Source organism: Scyliorhinus torazame, chromosome 27, assembly GCF_047496885.1.
Source record: "Scyliorhinus torazame isolate Kashiwa2021f chromosome 27, sScyTor2.1, whole genome shotgun sequence".
Taxonomy (NCBI): Eukaryota; Metazoa; Chordata; class Chondrichthyes; order Carcharhiniformes; family Scyliorhinidae; genus Scyliorhinus; species Scyliorhinus torazame.
Genome location: NC_092733.1, coordinates 31,344,277 through 31,367,838, shown reverse-complemented (window position 1 = coordinate 31,367,838; position 23,562 = coordinate 31,344,277).

The window sequence follows — 23,562 nt, the reverse complement described above, 5'->3', positions numbered from 1 at the left end:
GGTCAGTACTGAGGGAGTGCTGCACTGTCAGAGGGTCAATACTGAGGGAGCGCTGCACTGTCAGAGGGTCAGTACTGAGGGAGTGCTGCACTGTCAGAGGGTCAGTACTGAGGGAGTGCTGCACTGTCAGCGGGTCAGTACTGAGGGAGAGCTGCACTGTCAGAGGGTCAGTACTGTGGGAGTGCTGCACTGTCAGAGGGTCAGTACTGAGGGAGAGCTGCACTGTCAGAGGGTCAGTACTGAGGGAGTGCTGCACTGTCAGAGGGTCAGTAATGAGGGAGTGCCGCACTGTCAGAGGGTCAGTACTGAGGGAGTGCCGCACTGTCAGAGGGTCGGTACTGAGGGAGTGCCGCACTGTCAGAGGGTCAGTACTGTGGGAGCAGTGCACTGTCAGAGGGTCAGTACTGAGGGAGTGCTGCACTACCAGAGGGTCAGTACTGAGGGAGTGCTGCTCTGTCAGAAGGTCAGTACCGAGGGAGCGCTGCACTGTCAGAGGGTCAGTACTGAGGGAGTGCTGCACTGTCAGAGGGTCAGTACTGGGGGAGTGCTGCACTGTCAGAGGGTCAGTACTGAGGGAGTGCTACACTGTCAGAGGGTCAGTACTGAGGGAGTGCTGCACTGTCAGAGGGTCAGTACTGAGGGAGTGCTGCACTGTCAGAGGGTCAGTACTGAGGGAGTGCTGCACTGTCAGAGGGTCAGTACTGAGGGAGTGCCGCACTGTCAGAGGGTCAGTACTGAGGGAGTGCTACACATTCGGTGGAATAGATAGGACTGCACTCTTTTGCCCTGCTTGCAATATCTTCCACGCCAAATCCCTATTGGACACAGAGAGCCTTCCATCGGACGGTTGGAGGGGTGGTGGTGGGACCTCACTCCAGGTTCACGTGGTAAACAGGGTCTGCATTCTCCGATTCTGAGACTCTGCCCCACGCGCGCGGGGGAACGGTGGCATTTTACGACAGACAAAATGCTATAAAACGGCCTCAGACCCTCCGTTTGGCCGGGGGCCAGTGCGCCGGTAGCGTAGAGCCCCCAACTCTAGTTGCCGATATGTTCCGGAGATTTGCCAGGTCTGTGGTCGCGCACGGGCGCGGGGGCGGCCTGTAGCTGCTGCTCGCGGACCCACCCTCCTTCGGCCGTCTCGCGCCCCGGACCACCCCTCCCACAGTTCCTCGGTCCCTGATAAAGTCCCCCCCTGCCCACGGATTGGCCCTCCCCGACTGTGGCAGCGCTAGACTGAGGCCGCAACCGCTTCACTGAGTTCCTGACGGATGAGACCATGAGATACCCACGGCGTCGGGAACTTGACCGATCGGGGTCGGAGCATCGGGGGGGTGGGTGGGGGGGTGGACCTCAGGCAATGTCCTGAAGCCGTCGATACATCTCGCGGCGTACTTTCCGAGTGTGCCGATTTGGGGGGGGGGGGTGGAGCATTGTGAAAGCTGCACCCCCCCCCCCCCCCGATTCGGTCGGGAACTGTGATTCTCCGGCCGATCGGCGACCGGAGAAACCAGCCCCCCCAGGGCTACAGCAGCTCAAGGGGCGGCACGGTAGCACAAGTGGCTAGCACTGTGGCTTCACAGCTCCAGGGTCCCAGGTTCGATTCCCCGCTTGGGTCACTGTCTGTGCGGAGTCTGCACGTTCTCCCCGTGTATGCGTGGGTTTCCTCCGGGTGCTCCGGTTTCCTCCCACAGTCCAAAGATGTGCAGGTTAGGTGGATTGGCCGTGATAAGTTGCCCTTAGTGTCCAAAAGGTTTAGGAGGGGTTATTGGGTTAGGGGGATAGAGTGGAAGTGAGGGCTTAAGTGGGTCGGTGCAGACTCGATGGGCCGAATGGCCTTCTTCTGCACTGCATGTTGTAAGAATATAGCCAGTGAGCACTGCTCCCTGGACGGCCAATGAATGGCGACCTTGCCAGCGATGCCTACCATGAACACAAAGCTGGAGGCAGCAGTGGGTGTGGGCGTGTGACCAAGGCCACATTCACGTGGAGACGTCTCAGCTCACGGCTCCAGTTAGAATGCTTCTTTCCCGTTCAGTCGAAGCAGTGGGTCCCACCATTTTGGCCAGCGCGTGTCCAGTAAAGATGCAGTCTTCATTACACTATAACCATCCTCATTTCACCAGTATTTATTCTAACAGAACGGTATAGACACTCTTGAACAGACAGGATCTGGTAGTTTGCTGCAGCCCGACCTTGGAATAATGTCAGTACACCACGTCTGCCTACGCTGTGCCAGACATTAATCACTGGTAAATAATTGAAATCCCAGAGCTGTCCACTCACTGCTTTAATGATGTTCATTCGAGACAAGCCAAGGCAACAATTCACCCATCTCCTTCACTGAAGAGATACTTACGCCTCACAGACATAGGACAATCCCAAAGGCCAGTGAGGGGACCTTTAGAAGTGGCAGAGTGTGGGGGATCTTTTAGTCAGAAACGGCATCTCTGGTGGCCGAGGTGGGAAGGGGCAGTAACCGCATCATGGGTGATACTTTAAAAATGACATAGGGCCGGGATGGGCCCAAATCCTGGAGCCCCCTCCCTAACAGCACTGTGGGTGTACCTACACCACATGGGCTGCAGCCATTCAAGAAGGGAGCTCGTCACCACCTCCTCAAGGGGCAATTAGGGATGGGGAACAACTACTGGCCCACCCAGCGATGCTCACATCCCGTTAATTAATTTAGAAAAAAATTCCACACCTCCGATCCGTGTCGGAATGGAGGTGGGCGGGATTTAAAAAGAACGGATTTAGCTTCTGGCATTCAGATGGAGCCTCAATTGTCAATGTGCATCCGGGACTGTGTGGCACCATGGGAGGGGTTCTCCGCTTCCCCGGGCCGCGTGCTCCTTGGACAGCGTGCCGATCGTTGGCGGCGGGATTGTACACTTGGGAAACCTACGGGCGGGGGGGGGGGGGTGCACTGCGGGCGAGGGGGAATCCCAACGGCCGGAGCCTTCCGGCCCATCTCCTGGAGGTCAAGGGAATGCCGGAGGATAAAGTAAGTCTTTGTTTGCCATTATTGTTGTCTCTTCCCTCTTGCTCCTTGCTCCTCGCCGCTGCTGGGTCTGGTCTCCAGGAACACTGCAGGCACCAGCGGTCTACCCAGTGCGAATCCATCCACCCCACCACCCCTCCCATCCACTCCCCACAGCCCACGCCAAGGAACGACACCTGGGATTCGCCAACCTGCCCACGCCCAGTGTTGCTGGGGTCAAACACGGGGAAATGCTCGTTTGAGCAATAATAGCGTCCAATTACACCTTGTCTTCCCCCTTTGATTGGGCAGATTCATTATAAACCCGGTGGAAAACCCAGGGACAGTGCCGGCTGATGAGATGGTGTAACAATATCCGGGGCTATTACATTCACCCAGTTTACACCATCCAGAACCATGTCAGCCGCTCTGTTTCCACCCGCCTTGATGAAGCTTTTCAAACATTGCTTCATGGGACTTGAGTCTCGCCGGCTGGGCCAGCGTTTATTGCCCATCCCTAATTGCCCCTTGCGAAGGTAGGGGTGGGCCGTCTTCTGGAACCGCTACAGTCCATGTAGTGTATGTACACCCACACTGCTGTTAGGGAGCTCCACTATTCTGACCCAGTGACAGTGAAGGAACGGCCGATATATTTCCAAATCAGGATGGTGAGCGACTTGGCGAGGAGCTTACTACTGGGCCGGTGCTATGCATCTGTTGTGGGGTTGCCAACTCTGCAGGATTTGGCCTGGCGTCTCCCGGAATTGAAGATCGAGCTCCAGGACCCTGTTGCTTTTGACTCTGGACAAAAGAATCATCAGGACGTTTAAAAAGATTGTTTTTTTTTTTAATGTCATTTTCTTTGAACTTCCCTCTTTAGCAGATGTAAAAATATTGAAATTGGGAGAAAAGACTGTTTGCCTTCTGGTCAATCATCGTGCAATTGGACAATGAGTCTTTGTGCTTTTCACACAAGGCCCAGTTAAGCTCCCAGACAATGGTAACCCCCATGTTGATGGGATGTTGATGGTGGAGGATTCTGCGTAGATAGTCCCATTGAATGTCAGAGGAGACGGTGGAGTAACAGTACTGGACCAGTGATCTAGCAGTCCAACCGAATGCTCAGCAGACATGGATTCAAATCCCACCAGGGCAATTGGTCAAATTGAAACTCGATTAATAAAATCTGGAATTGAAAAGCGAATCTCAGTAATGATGGCCATTAAATCATTGTTGACCTAATTCACGACTGCCCCTTCAGGGAAGGAAATCTGCCGTCCTTACCGGGTCTGACATACACGTGACTCCAGACCCACAGCAATATAGTTGGACTCATAAATGTCCCTCTGAAATGTTCAGTACAGGGCAACTAGGGATGGGCAATGATGCCTAAATTCCAGGACAGAAGAAAGAAAGTGATAAAAGGAAAGTGACAGAGAGAAACGTGATCGAACGAAAGTGAAAAGTGATGGAGAGAAAGTGAAAAGTGGTGGAGAGAAAGTGAAAAGTGATAGAGGGAAAGTGAAAGATGATAGAGGGAAAGTATAAAGTGATAGAAAGTGGAAAGTGATGGAATAAAAGAGTAAAGTGACAGTGAGAAAGTTTAGAGTGATAGAGAGAAAGTGGAAAGTGAGAGAGAGAAAATGTAAAGGGAAGGAGAGAAAGTATAAAATGATAGAGGGGAATTGTAAAGTGTTAAATAAAAAATGTAAAGTGATATTGAGAGAGTGTAAAGTGATAGAGAGACTGTACTGACCCTCCAACAGGGCAGCACTCCCACACTACTGTCCCTCCAACAGGACCGCACTCCCTCACTACAGCCCCTCCAACAGGACCGCACTCCCTCACTACTGCCCCTCCAACAAGGACCGCACTCCCTCACTACAGCCCCTCCAACAGGACAACACTCTCTCACTACTGCCCCTCCAACAGGGCATTGCTCTCTCACTACTGCCCCTCCAACAGGACCGCACTCTCTCACTACTGCCCCTCCAACAGGACAGCACGCCCTCACTACTGTCCCTCCAACAGGGCAGCACTCCCTCACTACTGCCCCTCCAACAGGGCAGCACTCTCTCACTACTGCCACTCCAACAGGACAGCACTCTCTCACTACTGCCCCTCCAACAGGACCGCACTCCCTCACTACTGCCCCTCCAACAGGGCATCACTCTCTCACTACTGCCCCTCCAACAGGGCAGCACTCCCTCACTACTGACCCTCCAACAGGGCATCACTCTCTCACTACTGCCCCTCTAACAGGACCGCACTCTCTCACTACTGCCCCTCCGACAGGACCGCACTCTCTCACTACTGCCCCTCCGACAGGACCGCACTCTCTCACTACTGCCCCTCCAACAGGACCGCACTTCCTCACTACTGCCCCTCCAACAGGGCAGCACTCCCTCACTACTGCCCCTCCAACAGGACCGCACTCCCTCACTACTGCCCCTCCAACAGGGCATTGCTCTCTCACTACTGCCCCTCCAACAGGACCGCACTCTCTCACTACTGCCCCTCCAACAGGGCAGCACTCCCTCACTACTGCCCCTCCAACAGGGCAGCACTCTCTCACTACTGCCCCTCCAACAGGACAGCACTCTCTCACTACTGCCCCTCCAACAGGACCGCACTCCCTCACTACTGCCCCTCCAACAGGGCATCACTCTCTCACTACTGCCCCTCCAACAGGGCAGCACTCCCTCACTACTGACCCTCCAACAGGGCATCACTCTCTCACTACTGCCCCTCTAACAGGACCGCACTCTCTCACTACTGCCCCTCCGACAGGACCGCACTCTCTCACTACTGCCCCTCCGACAGGACCGCACTCTCTCACTACTGCCCCTCCAACAGGACCGCACTTCCTCACTACTGCCCCTCCAACAGGGCAGCACTCCCTCACTACTGCCCCTCCAACAGGACCGCACTCCCTCACTACTGCCCCTCCAACAGGGCAGCACTCCCTCACTACTGCCCCTCCAACAGGACCGCACTCTCTCACTACTGCCCCTCCAATAGGACAGCACTCCCTCACTACTGCCCCTCCAACAGGACCGCATTCCCTCACTACTGCCCCTCCAACAGGACCGCACTCCCTCACTACTGCCCCTCCAACAGGACCGAACTCCCTCACTACTGTCCCTCCAACAGGACCGCACTCCCTCACTACTGCCCCTCCAACAGGGCAGCACTCTCTCACTACTGCCCCTCCAACAGAGCAGCACTCCCTCACTACTGCCCCTCCAACAGGACCGCACTCCCTCACTACTGTCCCTCCAACAGGACCGCAATCCCTCACTACTGCCCCTCCAGCAGGGCAGCACTCTGTCACTACTGCCCCTCCAACAGGGCATCGCTCTCTCACTACTGCCCCTCCAAGAGGACCACACTCTCTCACTACTGCCCCTCCAACAGAGCAGCACTCCCTCACTACTGCCCCTCCAACAGGACCGCACTCCCTCACTACTGCTCCTCCAACAGGACCGCACTCTCTCACTACTGCCCCTCCAACAGGACCGCACTCTCTCACTACTGCCCCTCCAACAGGACCGCACTCCCTCACTACTGCCCCTCCAACAGGACTGCACTCTCTCACTACTGCCCCTCCGACAGGACTGCACTCCCTCACTACTGCCCCCCCAACAGGACTGCACTCCCTCACTACTGCCCCTCCAACAGGGCAACACTCTCTCACTACAACCCCTCCAACAGGGCAGCACTCCCTCACTACTGCCCCTCCAACAGGGCATCGCTCTCTCACTACTGCCCCTCCAACAGGACCGCACTCCGTCACTACTGCCCCTCCAACAGGACCACACTCCCTCACTACTATCCCTCCAACAGGGCAGCACTCCGTCACTACTGCCCCTCCAACAGGACCGCACTCCCTCACTACTGCCCCTCCAACAGGATCGCACTCTCTCACTACTGCCCCTCCAACAGGAATGCACTCTCTCACTACTGCCTCTCCAACAGAACCGCACTCTCTCACTACTGCCCCTCCAACAGGGCAGCACTCTCTCACTACTGCCCATCCAACAGTGCAGCGCTCCCACACTCCTGCCCCTCCAACAGGACCGCACTCCCTCACTACTGCTCCTCCAATAGGGCCGCACTCTCTCACTACTGCCCCTCCAACAGGGCAGCACTCCCTCACTACTGCCCCTCCAACAGGATCGCACTCTCTCACTACTGCCCCTCCAACAGGACCGCACTCTCTCACTACTGCCCCTCCACGAGGACCACACTCTCTCACTACTGCCCCTCCAACAGGACCGCAGTCTCTCACTACTGCCCCTCCAACAGGACCGAACTCTCTCACTACAGCCCCTCCACGAGGACCGCACTCTCTCACTACTGCCCCTCCAACAATTCAGCACTCCCTCACTACTGCACCTCCAACAGGACCGCACTCTCTCACTACTGCCCCTCAAACAGGGCAGCACTCCCTCACTACTGCCCCTCCAACAGGACCGCACTCTCTCACTACTGCCCACCCAACAGGGCAGCACTCTCTCACTACTTCCCCTCCAACTGGACCGCACTCCCTCACTACTGCCCCTCCAACAGGGCAGCACTCCCTCACTACTGCCCCTCCAACAGTGCAGCACTCCCACACTACTGCCCCTCCAACAGGGCATCGCTCTCTCACTACCGGCCCTCCGACAGGGCAGTTCTCTCTCACTACTGCCCCTCCGACAGTGCAGCACTCCCTCACTACTGCCCCTCCAACAGGGCAGCACTCCCTCACTACTGCCCCTCCGACAGTGCAGCACTCCCACACTACTGCCCCTCCAACAGGGCATCGCTCTCTCACTACTGCCCCTCCAACAGGGCAGCACTCCCTCACTACTGTCCCTCCAACAGGGCAGCACACCCTCACTACTGCCCCTCCGACAGGGCAGCACACCCTCACTACTGCCCCTCCAACAGGACCGCACTCCCTCACTACTGCCCCTCCAACAGGACCGCACTCTCTCACTACTGCCCCTCCAACAGGACCGCAATTCCTCACTACTGCCCCTCCAACAGGACCACACTCTCTCACTACTGCCCCTCCAACAGGACCGCACTCTCTCACTACTTCCCCTCCGACAGGGCAGCACTCCCTCACTACTGCCCCTCCAACAGGACCACACTCCCTCACTACTATCCCTCCAACAGGGCAGCACTCCCTCACTACTGCCCCTCCAACAGGACCGCACTCCCTCACTACTGCCCCTCCAACAGGATCGCACTCTCTCACTACTGCCCCTCCAACAGTAACGCACTCTCTCACTACTGCCTCTCCAACAGGACCGCACTCTCTCACTACTGCCCCTCCAACAGGGCAGCACTCTCTCACTACTGCCCCTCCAACAGTGCAGCGCTCCCTCACTCCTGCCCCTCCAACAGGACCGCACTCCCTCACTACTGCCCCTCTAATAGGGCAGAACTCCCTCACTACTGCCCCTCCAACAGGACCGCACTCTCTCACTACTGCCTCTCCAACAGGACCGCACTCCCTCACTACTGCCCCTCCAACAGGATCGCACTCTCTCACTACTGCCCCTCCAACAGGACCACACTCCCTCACTACTATCCCTCCAACAGGGCAGCACCCCCTCACTACTGCCCCTCCAACAGGACCGCACTCCCTCACTACTGCCCCTCCAACAGGATCGCACTCTCTCACTACTGCCCCTCCAACAGGGCAGCACTCTCTCACTACTGCCCATCCAACAGTGCAGCGCTCCCACACTCCTGCCCCTCCAACAGGACCGCACTCCCTCACTACTGCTCCTCCAATAGGGCCGCACTCTCTCACTACTGCCCCTCCAACAGGGCAGCACTCCCTCACTACTGCCCCTCCAACAGGATCGCACTCTCTCACTACTGCCCCTCCAACAGGACCGCACTCTCTCACTACTGCCCCTCCACGAGGACGACACTCTCTCACTACTGCCCCTCCAACAGGACCGCAGTCTCTCACTACTGCCCCTCCAACAGGACCGAACTCTCTCACTACAGCCCCTCCACGAGGACCGCACTCTCTCACTACTGCCCCTCCAACAATTCAGCACTCCCTCACTACTGCACCTCCAACAGGACCGCACTCTCTCACTACTGCCCCTCAAACAGGGCAGCACTCCCTCACTACTGCCCCTCCAACAGGACCGCACTCTCTCACTACTGCCCACCCAACAGGGCAGCACTCTCTCACTACTTCCCCTCCAACTGGACCGCACTCCCTCACTACTGCCCCTCCAACAGGGCAGCACTCCCTCACTACTGCCCCTCCGACAGGGCAGTTCTCTCTCACTACTGCCCCTCCGACAGGGCAGCACTCCCTCACTACTGCCCCTCCAACAGTGCAGCACTCCCACACTACTGCCCCTCCAACAGGGCATCGCTCTCTCACTACTTGCCCTCCGACAGGGCAGTTCTCTCTCACTACTGCCCCTCCGACAGTGCAGCACTCCCACACTACTGCCCCTCCAACAGGGCATCGCTCTCTCACTACTGCCCCTCCAACAGGGCAGCACTCCCTCACTACTGCCCCTCCAACAGGGCAGCACACCCTCACTACTGCCCCTCCGACAGGGCAGCACACCCTCACTACTGCCCCTCCAACAGGACCGCACTCCCTCACTACTGCCCCTCCAACAGGACCGCACTCTCTCACTACTGCCCCTCCAACAGGACCGCAATTCCTCACTACTGCCCCTCCAACAGGACCACACTCTCTCACTACTGCCCCTCCAACAGGACCGCACTCTCTCACTACTTCCCCTCCGACAGGGCAGCACTCCCTCACTACTGCCCCTCCAACAGGACCACACTCCCTCACTACTATCCCTCCAACAGGGCAGCACTCCCTCACTACTGCCCCTCCAACAGGACCGCACTCCCTCACTACTGCCCCTCCAACAGGATCGCACTCTCTCACTACTGCCCCTCCAACAGTAACGCACTCTCTCACTACTGCCTCTCCAACAGGACCGCACTCTCTCACTACTGCCCCTCCAACAGGGCAGCACTCTCTCACTACTGCCCCTCCAACAGTGCAGCGCTCCCTCACTCCTGCCCCTCCAACAGGACCGCACTCCCTCACTACTGCCCCTCTAATAGGGCAGAACTCCCTCACTACTGCCCCTCCAACAGGACCGCACTCTCTCACTACTGCCTCTCCAACAGGACTGCACTCCCTCACTACTGCCCCTCCAACAGGATCGCACTCTCTCACTACTGCCCCTCCGACAGGACCACACTCCCTCTCTACTATCCCTCCAACAGGGCAGCACTCCATCACTACTGCCCCTCCAACAGGACCGCACTCTCTCACTACTGCCCCTCCAACAGTAACGCACTCTCTCACTACTGCCTCTCCAACAGGACCGCACTCTCTCACTACTGCCCCTCCAACAGGGCAGCACTCTCTCACTACTGCCCCTCCAACAGGATTGCAATCTCTCACTACTGCCCCTCCAACGGGACCGCACTCTCTCACTACTGCCCCTCCACCAGGACCACACTCTCTCACTACTGCCCCTCCAACAGGACCGCACTCCCTCACTACTGCCCCTCCAACAGGGCAGCACTCCCTCACTACTGCACCTCCAACAGGACCGCACTCTCTCACTACTGCCCCTCCAACAGGGCAGCACTCCCTCACTACTGCCCCTCCAACAGGACCGCACTCTCTCACTACTGCCCCTCCAACAGGACCGCAATCCCTCACTACTGCCCCTCCAACAGGACCGCACTCTCTCACTACTGCCCCTCCAACAGGAACGCACTCTCTCACTACTGCCCCTCCAACAGGACCGCACTCTCTCACTACTGCCCCTCCAACAGGACCGCACTCTCTCACTACTGCCCCTCCAACAGGACCGCACTCCCTCACTACTGCCCCTCCAACAGGACCGCACTCTCTCACTACTGCCCCTCCAACAGGACCGCAATCCCTCACTACTGCCCCTCCAACAGGGCAACACTCTCTCACTACAACCCCTCCAACAGAGCAGCACTCCCTCACTACTGCCCCTCCAACAGGACCGCACTCCCTCACTACTGGTCCTCCAACAGGACCGCGCTCTCTCACTACTGCCCCTCCAAAAGGACCGCACTCTCCCACTACTGCCCACCCAACAGGGCAGCACTCTCTCACTACTTCCCCTCCAACTGGACCGCACTCCCTCACTACTGCCCCTCCAACAGGGCAGCACTCCCTCACTACTGCCCCTCCAACAGTGCAGCACTCCCACACTACTGCCCCTCCAACAGGGCATCGCTCTCTCACTACCGGCCCTCCGACAGGGCAGTTCTCTCTCACTACTGCCCCTCCGACAGTGCAGCACTCCCACACTACTGCCCCTCCAACAGGGCATCGCTCTCTCACTACTGCCCCTCCAACAGGGCAGCACTCCCTCACTACTGCCCCTCCAACAGGGCAGCACACCCTCACTACTGCCCCTCCGACAGGGCAGCACACCCTCACTACTGCCCCTCCAACAGGACCGCACTCCCTCACTACTGCCCCTCCAACAGGACCGCACTCTCTCACTACTGCCCCTCCAACAGGACCGCAATTCCTCACTACTGCCCCTCCAACAGGACCACACTCTCTCACTACTGCCCCTCCAACAGGACCGCACTCTCTCACTACTTCCCCTCCGACAGGGCAGCACTCCCTCACTACTGCCCCTCCAACAGGACCACACTCCCTCACTACTATCCCTCCAACAGGGCAGCACTCCCTCACTACTGCCCCTCCAACAGGACCGCACTCCCTCACTACTGCCCCTCCAACAGGATCGCACTCTCTCACTACTGCCCCTCCAACAGTAACGCACTCTCTCACTACTGCCTCTCCAACAGGACCGCACTCTCTCACTACTGCCCCTCCAACAGGGCAGCACTCTCTCACTACTGCCCCTCCAACAGTGCAGCGCTCCCTCACTCCTGCCCCTCCAACAGGACCGCACTCCCTCACTACTGCCCCTCTAATAGGGCAGAACTCCCTCACTACTGCCCCTCCAACAGGACCGCACTCTCTCACTACTGCCTCTCCAACAGGACCGCACTCCCTCACTACTGCCCCTCCAACAGGATCGCACTCTCTCACTACTGCCCCTCCAACAGGACCACACTCCCTCACTACTATCCCTCCAACAGGGCAGCACCCCCTCACTACTGCCCCTCCAACAGGACCGCACTGCCTCACTACTGCCCCTCCAACAGGATCGCACTCTCTCACTACTGCCCCTCCAACAGGGCAGCACTCTCTCACTACTGCCCATCCAACAGTGCAGCGCTCCCACACTCCTGCCCCTCCAACAGGACCGCACTCCCTCACTACTGCTCCTCCAATAGGGCCGCACTCTCTCACTACTGCCCCTCCAACAGGGCAGCACTCCCTCACTACTGCCCCTCCAACAGGATCGCACTCTCTCACTACTGCCCCTCCAACAGGACCGCACTCTCTCACTACTGCCCCTCCACGAGGACGACACTCTCTCACTACTGCCCCTCCAACAGGACCGCAGTCTCTCACTACTGCCCCTCCAACAGGACCGAACTCTCTCACTACAGCCCCTCCACGAGGACCGCACTCTCTCACTACTGCCCCTCCAACAATTCAGCACTCCCTCACTACTGCACCTCCAACAGGACCGCACTCTCTCACTACTGCCCCTCAAACAGGGCAGCACTCCCTCACTACTGCCCCTCCAACAGGACCGCACTCTCTCACTACTGCCCACCCAACAGGGCAGCACTCTCTCACTACTTCCCCTCCAACTGGACCGCACTCCCTCACTACTGCCCCTCCAACAGGGCAGCACTCCCTCACTACTGCCCCTCCGACAGGGCAGTTCTCTCTCACTACTGCCCCTCCGACAGGGCTGCACTCCCTCACTACTGCCCCTCCAACAGTGCAGCACTCCCACACTACTGCCCCTCCAACAGGGCATCGCTCTCTCACTACTTGCCCTCCGACAGGGCAGTTCTCTCTCACTACTGCCCCTCCGACAGTGCAGCACTCCCACACTACTGCCCCTCCAACAGGGCATCGCTCTCTCACTACTGCCCCTCCAACAGGGCAGCACTCCCTCACTACTGCCCCTCCAACAGGGCAGCACACCCTCACTACTGCCCCTCCGACAGGGCAGCACACCCTCACTACTGCCCCTCCAACAGGACCGCACTCCCTCACTACTGCCCCTCCAACAGGACCGCACTCTCTCACTACTGCCCCTCCAACAGGACCGCAATTCCTCACTACTGCCCCTCCAACAGGACCACACTCTCTCACTACTGCCCCTCCAACAGGACCGCACTCTCTCACTACTTCCCCTCCGACAGGGCAGCACTCCCTCACTACTGCCCCTCCAACAGGACCACACTCCCTCACTACTATCCCTCCAACAGGGCAGCACTCCCTCACTACTGCCCCTCCAACAGGACCGCACTCCCTCACTACTGCCCCTCCAACAGGATCGCACTCTCTCACTACTGCCCCTCCAACAGTAACGCACTCTCTCACTACTGCCTCTCCAACAGGACCGCACTCTCTCACTACTGCCCCTCCAACAGGGCAGCACTCTCTCACTACTGCCCCTCCAACAGTGCAGCGCTCCCTCACTCCTGCCCCTCCAACAGGACCGCACTCCCTCACTACTGCCCCTCTAATAGGGCAGAACTCCCTCACTACTGCCCCTCCAACAGGACCGCACTCTCTCACTACTGCCCCTCCGACAGGACCACACTCCCTCTCTACTATCCCTCCAACAGGGCAGCACTCCCTCACTACTGCCCCTCCAACAGGACCGCACTCTCTCACTACTGCCCCTCCAACAGTAACGCACTCTCTCACTACTGCCTCTCCAACAGGACCGCACTCTCTCACTACTGCCCCTCCAACAGGGCAGCACTCTCTCACTACTGCCCCTCCAACAGGATTGCAATCTCTCACTACTGCCCCTCCAACGGTACCGCACTCTCTCACTACTGCCCCTCCACCAGGACCACACTCTCTCACTACTGCCCCTCCAACAGGACCGCACTCCCTCACTACTGCCCCTCCAACAGGGCAGCACTCCCTCACTACTGCACCTCCAACAGGACCGCACTCTCTCACTACTGCCCCTCCAACAGGGCAGCACTCCCTCACTACTGCCCCTCCAACAGGACCGCAATCCCTCACTACTGCCCCTCCAACAGGACCGCACTCTCTCACTACTGCCCCTCCAACAGGAACGCACTCTCTCACTACTGCCCCTCCAACAGGACCGCACTCTCTCACTACTGCCCCTCCAACAGGACCGCACTCTCTCACTACTGCCCCTCCAACAGGACCGCACTCCCTCACTACTGCCCCTCCAACAGGACCGCACTCTCTCACTACTGCCCCTCCAACAGGACCGCAATCCCTCACTACTGCCCCTCCAACAGGGCAACACTCTCTCACTACAACCCCTCCAACAGAGCAGCACTCCCTCACTACTGCCCCTCCAACAGGACCGCACTCCCTCACTACTGGTCCTCCAACAGGACCGCGCTCTCTCACTACTGCCCCTCCAACAGGACCGCACTCTCTCACTACTGCCCCTCCAACAGGACCGCACTCCCTCACTACTGCCCCTCCAACAGGACTGCACTCTCTCACTACTGCCTCTCCGACAGGACTGCACTCCCTCACTACTGCCCCCCCAACAGGACCGCACTCCCTCACTAATGCCCCTCCAACAGGGCAACACTCTCTCACTACAACCCCTCCAACAGGGCAGCACTCCCTCACTACTGCCCCTCCAACAGGGCATCGCTCTCTCACTACTGCCCCTCCAACAGGACCGCACTCCGTCACTACTGCCCCTCCAACAGGACCACACTCCCTCACTACTATCCCTCCAACAGGGCAGCACTCCGTCACTACTGCCCCTCCAACAGGACCGCACTCCCTCACTACTGCCCCTCCAACAGGATCGCACTCTCTCACTACTGCCCCTCCAACAGGAATGCACTCTCTCACTACTGCCTCTCCAACAGAACCGCACTCTCTCACTACTGCCCCTCCAACAGGGCAGCACTCTCTCACTACTGCCCATCCAACAGTGCAGCGCTCCCACACTCCTGCCCCTCCAACAGGGCAGCACTCCCTCACTACTGCCCCTCCAACAGGATCGCACTCTCTCACTACTGCCCCTCCAACAGGACCGCACTCTCTCACTACTGCCCCTCCACGAGGACCACACTCTCTCACTACTGCCCCTCCAACAGGACCGCAGTCTCTCACTACTGCCCCTCCAACAGGACCGAACTCTCTCACTACAGCCCCTCCACGAGGACCGCACTCTCTCACTACTGCCCCTCCAACAATTCAGCACTCCCTCACTACTGCACCTCCAACAGGGCAGCACTCTCTCACTACTGCCCCTCCAACAGTGCAGCGCTCCCTCACTCCTGCCCCTCCAACAGGACTGCACTCCCTCACTACTGCCCCTCTAATAGGGCAGAACTCCCTCACTACTGCCCCTCCAACAGGACCGCACTCTCTCAATACTGCCTCTCCAACAGGACCGCACTCCCTCACTACTGCCCCTCCAACAGGATCGCACTCTCTCACTACTGCCCCTCCAACAGGACCGCACTCTCTCACTACTGCCCCTCCAACAGGAACGCACTCTCTCACTACTTCCTCTCCAACAGGACCGCACTCTCTCACTACTGCCCCTCGAACAGGGCAGCACTCCCTCACTACTGCCCCTCCAACAGGACCGCACTCTCTCACTACTGCCCCTCCAACAGGACCGCAATCCCTCACTACTGCCCCTCCAACAGGACCGCACTCTCTCACTACTGCCCCTCCAACAGGAACGCACTCTCTCACTACTGCCCCTCCAACAGGACCGCACTCTCTCACTACTGCCCCTCCAACAGGACCGCACTCTCTCACTACTGCCCCTCCAACAGGACCGCACTCCCTCACTACTGCCCCTCCAACAGGACCGCACTCTCTCACTACTGCCCCTCCAACAGGACCGCAATCCCTCACTACTGCCCCTCAAACAGGGCAACACTCTCTCACTACAACCCCTCCAACAGAGCAGCACTCCCTCACTACTGCCCCTCCAACAGGACCGCACTCCCTCACTACTGGTCCTCCAACAGGATCGCACTCTCTCACTACTGCCCCTCCAACAGGACCGCACTCTCTCACTACTGCCCCTCCAACAGGACCGCACTCCCTCACTACTGCCCCTCCAACAGGACTGCACTCTCTCACTACTGCCCCTCCGACAGGACTGCACTCCCTCACTACGGCCCCCCCAACAGGACCGCACTCCCTCACTACTGCCCCTCCAACAGGGCAACACTCTCTCACTACAACCCCTCCAACAGGGCAGCACTCCCTCACTACTGCCCCTCCAACAGGGCATCGCTCTCTCACTACTGCCCCTCCAACAGGTCCGCACTCCGTCACTACTGCCCCTCCAACAGGACCACACTCCCTCACTACTATCCCTCCAACAGGGCAGCACTCCGTCACTACTGCCCCTCCAACAGGACTGCACTCCCTCACTACTGCCCCTCCAACAGGATCGCACTCTCTCACTACTGCCCCTCCAACAGGAGTGCACTCTCTCACTACTGCCTCTCCAACAGAACCGCACTCTCTCACTACTGCCCCTCCAACAGGGCAGCACTCTCTCACTACTGCCCATCCAACAGTGCAGCGCTCCCACACTCCTGCCCCTCCAACAGGGCAGCACTCCCTCACTACTGCCCCTCCAACAGGATCGCACTCTCTCACTACTGCCCCTCCAACAGGACCGCACTCTCTCACTACTGCCCCTCCACGAGGACCACACTCTCTCACTACTGCCCCTCCAACAGGACCGCAGTCTCTCACTACTGCCCCTCCAACAGGACCGAACTCTCTCACTACAGCCCCTCCACGAGGACCGCACTCTCTCACTACTGCCCCTCCAACAATTCAGCACTCCCTCACTACTGCACCTCCAACAGGACCGCACTCTCTCACTACTGCCCCTCAAACAGGGCAGCACTCCCTCACTACTGCCCCTCCAACAGGACCGCACTCTCTCACTACTGCCCACCCAACAGGGCAGCACTCTCTCACTACTTCCCCTCCAACTGGACCGCTCTCCCTCACTACTGCCCCTCCAACAGGGCAGCACTCCCTCACTACTGCCCCTCCGACAGGGCAGTTCTCTCTCACTACTGCCCCTCCGACAGGGCTGCACTCCCTTACTACTGCCCCTCCAACAGTGCAGCACTCCCACACTACTGCCCCTCCAACAGGGCATCGCTCTCTCACTACCGGCCCTCCGACAGGGCAGTTCTCTCTCACTACTGCCCCTCCGACAGGGCCGCACTCCCTCACTACTGCCCCTCCAACAGGACCACACTCCCTCACTACTATCCCTCCAACAGGGCAGCACTCCCTCACTACTGCCCCTCCAACAGGACCTCACTCCCTCACTACTGCCCCTCCAACAGGATCGCACTCTCTCACTACTGCCCCTCCAACAGTAACGCACTCTCTCACTACTGCCTCTCCAACAGAACCGCACTCTCTCACTACTGCCCCTCCAACAGGGCAGCACTCTCTCACTACTGCCCCTCCAACAGTGCAGCGCTCCCTCACTCCTGCCCCTCCAACAGGACTGCACTCCCTCACTACTGCCCCTCTAATAGGGCAGAACTCCCTCACTACTGCCCCTCCAACAGGACCGCACTCTCTCACTACTGCCTCTCCAACAGGACCGCACTCCCTCACTACTGCCCCTCCAACAGGATCGCACTCTCTCACTACTGCCCCTCCAACAGGACCGCACTCTCTCACTACTGCCCCTCCAACAGGAACGCACTCTCTCACTACTTCCTCTCCAACAGGACCGCACTCTCTCACTACTGCCCCTCCAACAGGGCAGCACTCCCTCACTACTGCCCATCCAACAGGATCGCAATCTCTCACTACTGCCCCTCCAACGGGACCGCACTCTCTCACTACTGCCCCTCCACCAGGACCACTCTCTCTCACTACTGCCCCTCCAACAGGACCGCACTCCCTCACTACTGCCCCTCCAACAGGGCAGCACTCCCTCACTACTGCACCTCCAACAGGACCGCACTCTCTCACTACTGCCCCTCCTACAGGGCAGCACTCCCTCACTACTGCCCCTCCTACAGGACCGCACTCTCTCACTACTGCCCCTCCAACAGGACCGCAATCCCTCACTACTGCCCCTCCAACAGGACCGCACTGTCTCACTACTGCCCCTCCAACAGGAACGCACTCTCTCACTACTGCCCCTCGAACAGGACCGCACTCTCTCACTACTGCCCCTCCAACAGGACCGCACTCTCTCACTACTGCCCCTCCAACAGGACCGCACTCCCTCACTACTGCCCCTCCAACAGGACCGCACTCTCTCACTACTGCCCCTCCAACAGGACCGCAATCCCTCACTACTGCCCCTCCAACAGGACCACACTCTCTCACTACTGCCCCTCCAACAGGACCGCACTCTCTCACTACTGCCCCTCCGACAGGGCAGCACTCCCTCACTACTGCCTCTCCAACAGGACCGCACTCCCTCACTACTGCCCCTCCAACAGGACCGCACTCCGTCACTACTGCCCCTCCAACAGGACCACACTCCCTCACTACTATCCCTCCAACAGGGCAGCACTCCCTCACTACGGACCCTCCAACAGGACCGCACTCCCTCACTACTGCCCCTCCAACAGGATCGCACTCTCTCACTACTGCCCCTCCAACAGGAACGCACTCTCTCACTACTGCCTCTCCAACAGGAACGCACTCTCTCACTACTGCCTCTCCAACAGGAACGCACTCTCTCACTACTGCCTCTCCAACAGGACCGCACTCTCTCACTACTGCCCCTCCAACAGGGCAGCACTCTCTCACTACTGCCCCTCCAACAGTGCAGCGCTCCCTCACTCCTGCCCCTCCAACAGGACCGCACTCCCTCACTACTGCCCCTCCAACAGGACCGCACTCCCTCACTACTGCCCCTCCAATAGGGCAGCACTCTCTCACTACTGCCCCTCCAACAGTGCAGCGCTCCCTCACTCCTGCCCCTCCAACAGGACCGCACTCCCTCACTACTGCCCCTCCAACAGGACCGCACTCCCTCACTACTGCCCCTCCAACAGGACCGCACTCCCTCACTACTGCCCCTCCAACAGGATCGCACTCTCTCACTACTGCCCCTCCAACAGGACCGCACTCCCTCACTACTGCCCATCCAACAGGGCAGCACTCCCTCACTACTGCACCTCCAACAGGAACGCACTCTCTCACTACTGCCCCTCCAACAGGGCAGCACTCCCTCACTACTGCCCCTCCAACAGGATCGCACTCCCTCACTACTGCTCCTCCAACAGGACCGCACTCTCTCACTACTGCCCACCCAACAGGGCAGCACTCTCTCACTACTGCCCCTCCAACAGGACCGCACTCCCTCACTACTGCCCCTCCAACAGGACCGCACTCTCTCACTACTGCCCCTCCAACATGACTGTACTCCCTCACTAATGCCCCCCTAACAGGACTGCACTCTCTCACTACTGCCCCTCCAACAGGACCGCACTCTCTCACTGCTGCCCCTCCAACAGGACCACACTCCCTCACTACTGCCCCTCCAACAGGATTGCACTCTCTCACTACTGCCCCTCCAACAGGGCAGCACTCCCTCAGTGCTACCCCTCCAACAGGACCACACTCACTCACTACTGCCCCTCCAATAGGACCGCACTCTCTCACTACTGCCCCTCCAACAGGACGGCACTCTCTCACTACTGCCCCTCCAACAGGACCGCACTCCCTCACTACTGCCCCTCCAACAGGACCGCACTCCCTCACTACTGCCCCTCCAACAGGACCGCACTCTCTCACTACTGCCCCTCCAACAGGTCCGCACTCTCTCACTACTGCCCGTCCAACAGGACCACACTCACTCACTACTGCCCCTCCAATAGGACCGCACTCTCTCACTACTGCCCCTCCAACAGGACGGTACTCTCTCACTACTGCCCCTCCAACAGGACCGCACTCCCTCACTACTGCCTCTCCAACAGGACCGCACTCCCTCACTACTGCCCCTCCAACAGGACCGCACTCTCTCACTACTGCCCCTCCAACAGGGCCGCACTCCCTCACTACTGCCCCTCCAACAGGATTGCACTCTCTCACTACTGCCCCTCCAACAGGGCAGCACTCCCTCACTGCTGCCCCTCCAACAGGACCACACTCTCCCACTACTGCCCCTCCAACAGGGCAGCAATCTCTCGTTACTGCCCCTCTAACAGTGCAGCACTCCCTCACTACTGCCCCTCCAACAGGGCATCGCTCTCTCACTACTGCCCCTCCAACAGGGCAGCAGTCCCTCACTACTGCCCCTCCAACAGGGCATCGCTCTCTCACTACTGCCCGTCCAACAGGGGAGCACTCCCTCACTACTGCCCCTCCAACAGGCCATCGCTCTCTCACTACTGCCCCTCCGACAGGTCAGTTCTCTCTCACTACTGCCCCTCCGACAGGGCAGCACTCCCTCACTACTGCCCCTCCGACAGGGCAGCACTCCCTCACAACTGCCCCTCCAACAGTGCAGCGCTCCCTCACTACTGTCCCTCCGACAGGGCAGCACTCCCTCACTACTGCCTCTCCGAAAGGCAAGACTCCCTCACTACTGCCCCTCCGACAGGGCAATACTCCCTCACTACTCCCCCTCCGGCAGGGCAGCGCTCCATCACTACTGTCCTTCCAACAGGACCGTACTCCCTCACTACTGCCCCTCCAACAGGTTCGCACTCCCTCACTACTGCCCCTCCAACAGGGCAGCACTCCCTCACTACTGCCCCTCCAACAGGGCATCGCTCTCTCACTACCGGCCCTCCGACAGGGCAGTTCTCTCTCACTACTGCCCCTCCGACAGGGCCGCACTCCCTCACTACTGCCCCTCCAACAGGGCAGCACTCCCTCACTACTGCCCCTGCGACAGGGCAGCACACCCTCACTACTGCCCCTCCAACAGGACAGCACTCCCTCACTACTGCCCCTCCAACAGGACCGCACGCTCTCACTACTGCCCCTCCAACAGGACCACAATCCCTCACTACTGCCCCTCCAACAGGACTGCACTCTCTCACTACTGCCCCTCCGACAGGACTGCACTCCCTCACTACTGCCCCTCCAACAGGACCGCACTCTCTCACTACTGCCCCTCCGACAGGACTGCACTCCCTCACTAATGCCCCTCCAACAGGACCGCACTCCCTCACTACTGCCCCTCCAACAGGGCAACATTCTCTCACTACAGCCCCTCCAACAGGGCAGCACTCCCTCACTACTGCCTCTCCAACAGGACCGCACTCTCTCACTACTGCCCCTCCAATAGGGCAGCACTCCCTCACTACTGCCCCTCCAACAGGATCGCACTCTCTCACTACTGCCCCTCCAACAGGACCGCACTCCCTCACTACTGCCCATCCAACAGGGCAGCACTCCCTCACTACTGCACCTCCAACAGGAACGCACTCTCTCACTACTGCCCCTCCAACAGGGCAGCACTCCCTCACTACTGCTCCTCCAACAGGACCGCACTCTCTCACTACTGCCCACCCAACAGGGCAGCACTCTCTCACTACTGCCCCTCCAACAGGACCGCACTCCCTCACTACTGCCCCTCCAACAGGACCGCACTCTCTCACTACTGCCCCTCCAACATGACTGTACTCCCTCACTAATGCCCCCCTAACAGGACTGCACTCTCTCACTACTGCCCCTCCAACAGGACCGCACTCTCTCACTGCTGCCCCTCCAACAGGACCACACTCCCTCACTACTGCCCCTCCAACAGGATTGCACTCTCTCACTACTGCCCCTCCAACAGGGCAGCACTCCCTCAGTGCTACCCCTCCAACAGGACCACACTCACTCACTACTGCCCCTCCAATAGGACCGCACTCTCTCACTACTGCCCCTCCAACAGGACGGCACTCTCTCACTACTGCCCCTCCAACAGGACCGCACTCCCTCACTACTGCCCCTCCAACAGGACCGCACTCCCTCACTACTGCCCCTCCAACAGGACCGCACTCTCTCACTACTGCCCCTCCAACAGGACCGCACTCTCTCACTACTGCCCGTCCAACAGGACCACACTCACTCACTACTGACCCTCCAATAGGACCGCACTCTCTCACTACTGCCCCTCCAACAGGACGGTACTCTCTCACTACTGCCCCTCCAACAGGACCGCACTCCCTCACTACTGCCTCTCCAACAGGACCGCACTCCCTCACTACTGCCCCTCCAACAGGACCGCACTCTCTCACTACTGCCCCTCCAACAGGACCGCACTCCCTCACTACTGCCCCTCCAACAGGATTGCACTCTCTCACTACTGCCCCTCCAACAGGGCAGCACTCCCTCACTGCTGCCCCTCCAACAGGACCACACTCTCCCACTACTGCCCCTCCAACAGGGCAGCAATCTCTCGTTACTGCCCCTCTAACAGTGCAGCACTCCCTCACTACTGCCCCTCCAACAGGGCATCGCTCTCTCACTACTGCCCCTCCAACAGGGCAGCAGTCCCTCACTACTGCCCCTCCAACAGGGCATCGCTCTCTCACTACTGCCCGTCCAACAGGGGAGCACTCCCTCACTACTGCCCCTCCAACAGGCCATCGCTCTCTCACTACTGCCCCTCCGACAGGTCAGTTCTCTCTCAGTACTGCCCCTCCGACAGGGCAGCACTCCCTCACTACTGCCCCTCCGACAGGGCAGCACTCCCTCACAACTGCCCCTCCAACAGTGCAGCGCTCGCTCACTACTGTCCCTCCGACAGGGCAGCACTCCCTCACTACTGCCTCTCCGAAAGGCAAGACTCCCTCACTACTGCCCCTCCGACAGGGCAATACTCCCTCACTACTCCCCCTCCGGCAGGGCAGCGCTCCATCACTACTGTCCTTCCGACAGGGCAGCACTCCCTCACTACTGCCCCTCCAACAGGGCAGCACTCCCTCACTACTGCCCCTCCAACAGGACCGTACTCCCTCACTACTGCCCCTCCAACAGGGCAGCACTCCCTCACTACTGCCCCTCCAACAGGGCATCGCTCTCTCACTACCGGCCCTCCGACAGGGCAGTTCTCTCTCACTACTGCCCCTCCGACAGGGCCGCACTCCCTCACTACTGCCCCTCCAACAGGGCAGCACTCCCTCACTACTGCCCCTGCGACAGGGCAGCACACCCTCACTACTGCCCCTCCAACAGGACAGCACTCCCTCACTACTGCCCCTCCAACAGGACCGCACGCTCTCACTACTGCCCCTCCAACAGGACCACAATCCCTCACTACTGCCCCTCCAACAGGACTGCACTCTCTCACTACTGCCCCTCCGACAGGACTGCACTCCCTCACTACTGCCCCTCCAACAGGACCGCACTCTCTCACTACTGCCCCTCCGACAGGACTGCACTCCCTCACTAATGCCCCTCCAACAGGACCGCACTCCCTCACTACTGCCCCTCCAACAGGGCA